Source organism: Rhinatrema bivittatum, chromosome 18 (assembly GCF_901001135.1).
Source record: "Rhinatrema bivittatum chromosome 18, aRhiBiv1.1, whole genome shotgun sequence".
In the NCBI taxonomy this organism is placed as follows: domain Eukaryota; kingdom Metazoa; phylum Chordata; class Amphibia; order Gymnophiona; family Rhinatrematidae; genus Rhinatrema; species Rhinatrema bivittatum.
The window spans coordinates 48,287,616-48,296,863 of NC_042632.1; positions in this window are offsets into that span (position 1 = coordinate 48,287,616).

Consider the following 9,248-nt stretch of genomic DNA (forward strand, 5'->3'; position numbering starts at 1 on the left):
CGTTCTTATTTCGGTTGGGAGTGAGTTGATAGTTTGCCTTCTTCCCAATTTTATCAAAGACTTCAGCTGAAGCCCTGTTTGGATCTTTTGGTGGACAACCCAGAACTTCTCTCCCTTTAGTTCCGGATTCCATTCTCTTGGACATGAGGCTTCTCTGTTATATAAAGAATTACCTTTCTCTTCTTCCTCCAGATGTGTGGGCTTGAAAAGATTCTGGGAGAAGGACCCTTCTATCAGCCCGGATGCATTTAATTCAGATGGCTATTGGTTGAATATAATGAAAACGTCTATATCAGGTAGCCTTACTCAATCTTTGTATTTTATTTTTTCATGTATCACATTACTTGGACACATATGAAATTGTATAAGGCAGGACTGAGTCCTACTGGGACTTGCTGGCATTGTTCAAGTCAGGAGGGTAGCCTGGAACTTGTGCTTTTGAGTTTGTCAAAATATATCCTTTTGGAATTCAAGTTTGGAAATATATTAGTGAAATTCTTCCTATACATGTTCCTATTTCTTTCTTGATTATTGTTTTAAGATCGCGACAGCTCCATGGGACAATCTCACCATCTTCTTGCAAACTCCTGGATGTGCGTCTTGCCTTGGCTTTACAAACTGTTTTAAGTAACTGGAAAGATTATAGTTTTTTAAATGTGCACTTCTGGTGGAATACTGTATGTATGATTTATAGGTATGAATCAGTGGCCACAGACAGACTTCAACGTAGGGCTAAACTCCATGCCATTTAGAAAGCTGTTATAACTTTTTGGGTTCTGTAATTACTACATTTGATTACAAGATTGTTGTATTATTATGATATTCTGTTTCTGTGTGTAATGCTACTATTTCCTCCTGTGTATTTTTTTTTTCTTGTTATATTTTTATTTGTTATTCTCTGTTATTTTTTTGTACTTAGGTACTTTAAATCTAATAAAATGATTGAACTATTTAAAAAACAAACAAAACGCACAAACGGACTAACTTGCTTGCTCTTTGTAGAAATTGTACCTAACCCTTTAACATGTTATTTTCGGTAACATATTTTGAAGACTGTAGAGAGACAGGGTAAAACGGGGAGCTCTTCTGTTTGTAGGGGAGATAAAGCAAAGGCAGAACATGCAGAGCTACCCCATGGAATGGGAGAGGAACAAAGGGAGGACAGACTCATCTGTAACAAACACTGTGGCCCATGCAAACTCTTATAAAACTTCTAAAGAAATTCGAGATGGCAGCGTTGATCTGTGCTTCCCATTAAGCACTTTACAGAGATGCTTGGGGGTTATTTGCCTCAAGTAGATTAGTTGGCTTTGGTCTGTGGTTTCAGAATTTCTTTCACTTGATTCTTCCCCCCCCCCCCCCCCCCCCCCCAGTATTTCTAAAGCAGAAAGTAACTATATCAGCCATTTCTCATTCACATAATTCAATTATCAGTTAAGGCAAACAAATGCATTAGCAAATTCCTTTTTTTCTTGGTTTGCATTATATTACAAAGGAAAAGCGAGCATTTGAAGTTTCTGAATGTTTCTTCTTACTCAACCACTGCAGCCTCCACTGGGGGTTTAAGGAAACTGGGGTGCTGCTGTGCTGTTCATATTGAAAACATTGGCTGGTGTCACCCTGATTAGGACAGAGGATGACTACAGCATTAATACTTGATAAGTAACTTTTTTTCTAAAGCTGGCGATCCCAATGAAAGATGTAGGCACATTTTTTTTGTACTTTGAAGAAACAGAGAGAAAAATGCCTGAACTATGAATAGAGGAATAAGACTTCACAAAGCTTTAGCTAATATGACCCAATTTTAGCTCCTGAAAATTCACAGGACCCCAGAAACCAAAAGAAATTAGCATGTGGGGGTGAGGGGCAGTGTCCCACTCCAAAAATCTCACTTCCTTTTCAGCCTTCCTCTCCAGCCAATCCCCTTATCCCTTCCTTCAACCTTTCACCTCCACATGATCCTCTCTCACCCCCACCCCAATCTCATCCCCTATCTCACTCTCCCCCAGGGTTAACTCATGCCTCACTGCTACCGCTATTGCAAATAGCACTAGCACACTGAGCCTGGCACCACTGTAAATGTTTGCCATACAAAATGGTGCCTACCTAGATCTGGACCTTGCTATGCCAACCATTGTACATTTTTGCTATGGAGAATGGTGCCGGCCTCAATTTTCTGGCACCATTTGCAATAAAAGCGGCTGACCAGGATCATTTTTGCCCAATGAAGAAACTGTCAACAAAAGGATTAGGTGGATGGAGGGGTGTTTTAGAAAGATTAGGAGATGGTTGATGGTTGATACACAAGAAAAAGAAGGGTATTAGAGTCAGTGGCAGACTCATTGCTGCTGAAGCTGTCAGGATCAGTCCTCTTGATGTACCTGCTATCACCAACACTCTGCACCCCGGTGAAATAGAACCACTGGTCCCTGATTCCATTGGTGCACGCGAGGCAAGAACAGTTATTGATGGACCCCAAGGGTGATTCATTTGTGAGGACCTTGCAAGACTGAGATTTGGCATCCAAATGGCAGATGACATTTAATGTGGTCAGTTGCAAAGTGATGCATGTAGGAAAGAGCAATCCAAATTATTGCCATACAATGCAAGATTTACATTGGGAATCACCACACAGGAAAAGGATCTAGGTGTCACCGTGGATAATATGTTGAAATCTTCTGCTTTGTGTGTGGTGCCTGCCAGGAAGGCAGATAGAATGCTAGGAATTTTTAGGAAATGAATGGAGAATAAAACAGAGAAAATGGGTCACATGATGTGATGTGAGTGGCGAGACATGTCTTGCTTTGCTCCGGGACCCCTACCCCCTTCCATCTACCTCAGTCATCTGCTCTTTTACTAAATTTGTCACTTTTTGGGTGGATTACTTACTGGAGATCTAGAGCACTACTGAGCAGATGCTTTTTCTCCGCATTTTCATCCCTTGATGGCCGCTAAACCATCTTGGAAAGAGAAGAGTCGTCTGTTGCCCAAAATGGCAGTCGGCGTCAGCAACCCTCCCTCACCCATGGCTGGCGGTGAAGAACTAAATGATATGGCCAACACGATTCTTCATGCATTGGATGAAAAGCTGGGGAAAATCCATGAGCGCTTCGATACACTCCAATCCCTGCTGGCTGATAACACCACCCAGCTCGGGGAGGTTGAATCCCACAACCAATGTGGACTGGTGTGTACAAATGCTTGAATATGTGCTCGATGCTGCAAAGACCTCGCTGATGAAAGCTAATGAATGGATAGAAGACCTGGAGAACTGTTCTAGAAGCAGTAATCTGCATTTCATAGGCGTGCCGGAGTCCATACCTGAACGAGACCTTCACGTGAAAGTCGGACATGCCGGGGCCTCTAACGATTGAGAGAGCGCACCGGCTCAGAGGGAAATCATCCGGCTCTAACCACCCACGACCCCAGTAATTGCTAAGTTCCTGAACTTTTTTTTATAAAGACCAAATCTTGCGCAAATACTGCAGCCATGGGAACTTGGAATATGAGAGCACTCCAATTTTGTTTGCTGATTACTCTGCTGCAGTCTCAGCTTGGAGGGAATCTGCACCTATTTGTGCACAGCTGGTCAAACATCACCTTTGCTTTACTCTGCAATTCCTGGCCAGACTTCGGGTGACTTATCAGAATGCACTCCATGTCTCTGACTCAGCAACTGAAGCCCAAGCATTTTTTCATAGTTGTTTGCAGGCTCCTGCATTGCCCACTGATGCTGTCGGCCTGATATGCTGGTATGCTGTATGCTTGTTTTGGCGGGGGGCAGGGCCCCTGCACATAACACATTACCTACTTAGCTTGTTTTAGCTAGTATGTATGTGATGGTTGGGAGGAGGTTTTTTGGTATAGTGGGAGGGAAGGGGGGTGGGGATGGATTTGGGGTAGGTGGGGGTGGAAGGGGCTGGTTGGCAAGCCTTTTGCATCCAAGTTAGGTTCAAATTTTTGGTGATGGATGTATCAGGGTGGAATGGTCTGGTCCTAGGCTGGGGAGTCCAGACCAGGTGTACGATTTGCTCTTGGGAATTTATTTCCTTGTTGGTCGTTGTGTTACAATGAATAGTCCTGATATTCATTGCATTACTTGGAATGCTGGGGGGGTTGGCTGTGTTACAAAGCGATATAAATCTCTGCAAGTACTGCGGAGATGGGGAATTCACATTGTGATGCCCAGGAGCACTGTAAGTTGAGAAGACAATGGGTAGGTAGAGTATATTCCTCCCAGGAAAGCAGGAGAGGCCATGCTTATTGGGAAACAGGTGCCCTTCGTCAGATGAGGAGGGATGCTATTTATTAGTGGAAGGCACCATGTTTGGTAGACCCATAGTATTTTGTAATATCTATGCCCCAAATATTTATGATCATGCTTTTTTTTCTCACATAGCCACTCTACTGTTGCCTTATGCCGATGTACCATTGATACTTGGTGTAGATTTTAATTATGCCCATGATAGACATCTTGATAGATCTTCAGTAAGTGGTGGCCCGGCAATGAGAACTGGATGGGGCATTGATTACTTATGTCGAAATCTAGACCTCCTTGATGCCTGGCGAGTGCTGCACACATCTCTCAGGCACCTAATACACACTCGCGCATTGACTATCTTTCGATTAGTCAAGGTATCTTTTCTCAGATACGGGAAGCCCAAATTGGACCACTTATCTCGGATCATGCCCCAGTGTGGGTAGACATGGAGGGGTTTCGGCCAGTTGACAGTGACCGACTTTGGCGGTTCCCCAAATATCTATATTCTGATCTAGGGTTTTGTGACTACATTCAAAAGAAATGGGACCTTTATCTAACTACCAATGCATGTCATCAAACCTCCCCTATTCTGTTTTGGGAGACTGCCCAAGGTCATGATGAGAGGGGATATCATCTCCTATGTTGCTGCTGGTAAAAAGGTGCTTATAGGGTCCATTCTAACTTTATTCATTACTTATTATTTTATTATTATTTAAAATTATTTCTAAATCGCCTATACAATAGTGTGCGAACTAAGTGGTTTACAATAAAATAAGTAATAAAAAATACAATGACAATAGGTATTAAAAGAGCAGATGGTAATATTAAGAAACAAGAGATAAAGATAAATAAAAATAAAAATAAAATAGATTGTACAAGTTAAAAATAATCGGAACAGTAGAGAGGTAATTATAAATTATTCATTTCGTTTTAAGGAAATATTAACGGTATGCATGTTGGCTTAGTTCAGGAATAACTGATTTTAAAACATCAATGTTAGGTGCTGGCAAGAGCTTTGGAAAAGGTTAAAGTTTTGCTGGATTTGGATTAAAAACTGAAGCGCATAAGTAAGTTTTTAATGCCTTTTCAAATTCTTTGCTGTTTGGTAGTAGACGAAGTGAATCTGGAAGGGAATTCCATAAGAGGGGACCTCCAACAGAAAAAGCACGTCTTCTTGTTAGACCTAGTCTTGCCATTTTGACCGTAGGAACTTCCGGGAGACATTTGGGAACGGAGTTGTGGAGAAGGTTGATAAAATCTGAGAGCAGAACAAAGCCAAACAGATGCAGGGTGGATAGGATTAGAAAAGAAGTTGCGTAGCGATAAGCGGAAGTTAGAAGTGGACCCCACTCCGCTCCACAGGGCCATCCCTTCTTGGCCACGCAAAATACTCTAAACACGTTGCTTCATCAGCGTGCCAAGAAGGGAACCCCGTATTACAAATTCAAGTTTTATCAGTTTGGCAATAAAGTGGGGTAGGCCTTTGGCAAATTTGGCTAAATATTGGGACTGGCTCCGGATTTATCCCTGTGATCGGAAATGCCAGCTGTAATGGGGTTCATTTTCTTTGCAGTTCCCCCATGCAACTGAGCGGAATAAAAGTACCGAGCTCGATTCTGTGCGAGACAACGCACAGTAAAAGAGAAGTCTGCTCTATGTGCTCATCGTGAAGATCTTGGCTGACAGCATACAAACCCTTTGCTTGGAATCTGTTCAAGTTCCTTTTTTTCTGTCCCCCAAACACAAGTGAATGGTAAACACGGTAAAAGCAAAACTATTTTGGGACTCGGAGCTGCTCTGTCACAGCTGCGGGGCTGTCCCTCCAGCCTGTCTTGGTGGCTGAGCTCATCAGCCTTAATTACAAGTGCCCTTCAATTGAGCAGTAGGTGGATTTTTATTCCGTCAGGGATTACACTGGAGCGTGGTTGGAAACTGCGGCATAGATATCAAAGAATAAATGAATGAATACCATCGGTTTCTACTTGGAAAAATGTACGTCTCAGCTAGCAATAATAGTGACGATGATATAGAGGGTGCACCCCTCTTTCCTGCCATGATGCAGGAAAGCCAGAGGTTCTGATATTTAATGGGTCACAGTGGACCTCTGGAATGCACAAAGGGAAAGGCGTTATAGTCCCTGCAACTCTAAAAATGCCTCTTTCTTCCACACTTAAACCAGGCTTGAACGTGCAAAGCTGGAACACCACATGGGGCCTACCAAGGAAAATGCCATGCACAAAGTTGAAAGGAGTAGGCGATAAAATCGGAGCATTTATTGTGTACAGTCACTGAACAACTAATGTTCCTTAGTTAATCCATAATAATATTGTAATAATGTCTAAGGCCTCACAGTGTGCACCATCCCAGCTCAGAGTTATGACCTCTTTTATAACGATGGCCCTTAGCAGTTGAGGGTAAATCCCAAGTTTGTAACAACATCTCGAATCTTAGGTAGTAAGGGAGAGTGTAGGGGGCTTGGGGAGGACCCATTTGAGAGTCCTGAAAGGGAGAGTGATATGAACCTACTACTTTCTGCCAGGGCATGCCGGTTATTTCTGGAATCTGCCGAGACAGATGTCCAGAGAGCATGTGCTCAGTGCCTGGTGCCAGACTTTCAGCAGCTGTTATTCCAGCTCTCTGTCTGAATGCAGCAGAGACTCGGGGGTTGTTGGAGACGACGATCCGTCAGTGCCAATTTTCCACTCCCTGCAGTTAAAATGTGGCACAATGAAAAGATGACAAAGTGTTAATTAATCTGCACGGATGACCAAAGGAATTTTGTCAACCAGACGTGACAAGGAAAATCTTTTCTCTGTGTTATAGCAGATACACTTTTCAGATACAGCACTAAGCCTTTACAGTGGTGAAAAGGGGTTAAATGCATTCATATCTGTCTCACGGTTCCTTCTCAGATCTGAAATTCAAGACAATGAACCTTGCACAATGGGCATATTGTGTAATTGTAACAATGGTTTTTGATTGAAACGCTTTTCAGAGAAAAGGCATAGAAATGACTGAGCAGGAAAGCAGTGTCACCTGATGTCATAACTTAGCAATTAAAAAAGCACAGCACTGCATATCGTACATGCAGCCACTTTACCATTGCAGCCTTGTGGAAATCGATACCTTTGCTTACCCATTGGCGAAAACAGCTCAAACAAATTGCACTAACTGAAAAAGGCTAGAGGGTGGAAATGAAGAAATGAATGCATGGGGGTAACTTGCTGGTGTGGTGGTTACTACCCTTTACCAATAAGCCTTGATGCTCTTGATGCTACTCCAACAGTGCTCTCTTCTTCAACGGCAGCAGGAAAGAGGAAAAGGGGAAGTAGATTCAGACAGCAAACAACAAGGACATTGAATTTTGTGGTCAGGGAAAACAAATAAGCATAGGGGTAACTTGCTGATCCGGCTGTTACTACCCTTAACCGATAAGCCTTATGCTTGTGATGTCACTCCAACATTGCTCTCTGCTTCAATGGCAAGAGATAACGGGGAATTGGACTTGGACAGAAACCCTGACCTTGACGGTCTGGGAAACTGATAAGTGCAGAAACTACCATAAGCTTGCCGGGCAGACTGGATGGACCATTGGTCCTTTTCTGTCGTCATTTCTATGTATACGACAGCACAAATCTTCTCTACATGACAGAATATGGGACCTCTACTGGCCCTCTAATCCTTTGAGGGGACATCGCCTTTAATGTTTTATCTGATTACAATAGGTTTCACTAGTCATGTTAGATCTCTCTACCAAGGGGTATTCTTCAAATGTTGTGTTATACGTATTTTATGTATTTGTTACCATACCTGCTCTTGGGAAAAAATAAAAACAAAACATAGCACAAATCATTTTGGCCTGGTGAAAGAGGGTCCATTTATCAAGCTCACCCTGTTTCTGTTTCTTAATTACTGCTGGCCACCTGTGATGGTCCCAAAACCTACAATTCACCAGCCAACCACAGTGACAAGTTCTGAAGATACCCCCTCCTTTCTCTTTGTTATTTCCAGCTCTATCAGAACCAGTGCTGCCGAGCCATCATTTGCAACTACCCGGCTGCCTTTTCCCTATTTTAATCAACCCTCCTTCCCACTGTTCCTAGTCTGGTCACTGCAGCCGAGAGCCTTGCATCAGGATTCCTCCCCGAATGCTGTATTAAGCATTCTAAATCTGGCTGCCAGGAGTCACCCTTATTGATGACCATGACTCTCTCCCCACCCCCAACCAGGTGCTATGAACGCTATCTTCATAGCAACTCCTGCCTTGCTGACCCAGGGCATGGAAAGTCCAATCCAGGAATTGAAATAGGGATCTTCTGGATGGCAGTGCACAGGCCAGCCCAACAAGTTCTATTAAATAAAAATGACCCCCTAAAATATGCAATTGGTTATATCCAATATATTACTGGTAGGTAGAGACACATCTTCTACAACAGTTAAAATATATAATATCCCACCCACACTGTGAAGGATGTATCCCTTCTGCCCAGAGAGGTAAGAAAAGACAGGGGGATTCTGGCATTTAATGGGTCACAGTAGACCTCTGGAATGCTAAAAGGGACATAGTAACATAGATAATGGCCATTTTACCCACTCAGTCTGCCTATGACTATATCAGATCCTTGCTGCTCATGTTGGTCAATCTTGCCATCTCCTTTTATTGAAAGCTGGATGTGGGTCTACTGCTGCTCTGTGCATCAGCAGCCAAGCCAGAACTGAATTATGGGGGGGGGGGGGGGGGGGGGAGGGGCAAGGTTAGCATGGATGGGCACTATGCTAACACCCCCCCCACCCCCATCCTATGTGAGTCTTTAATGCAGTGGCTATAAAACTCTTTAATTTCAGGCACCACTATGTATCTTCCGTCTTTTCACTCTCTGGTTGCCCTAGCTTTCTCTCACTCTCCTGTGGTAATGGCAGCTGCTTTATACCAGCTGCAGAAGGGCAATTATGCAAATAGTTTCCCATAAGGCCAAACATTCCTGAA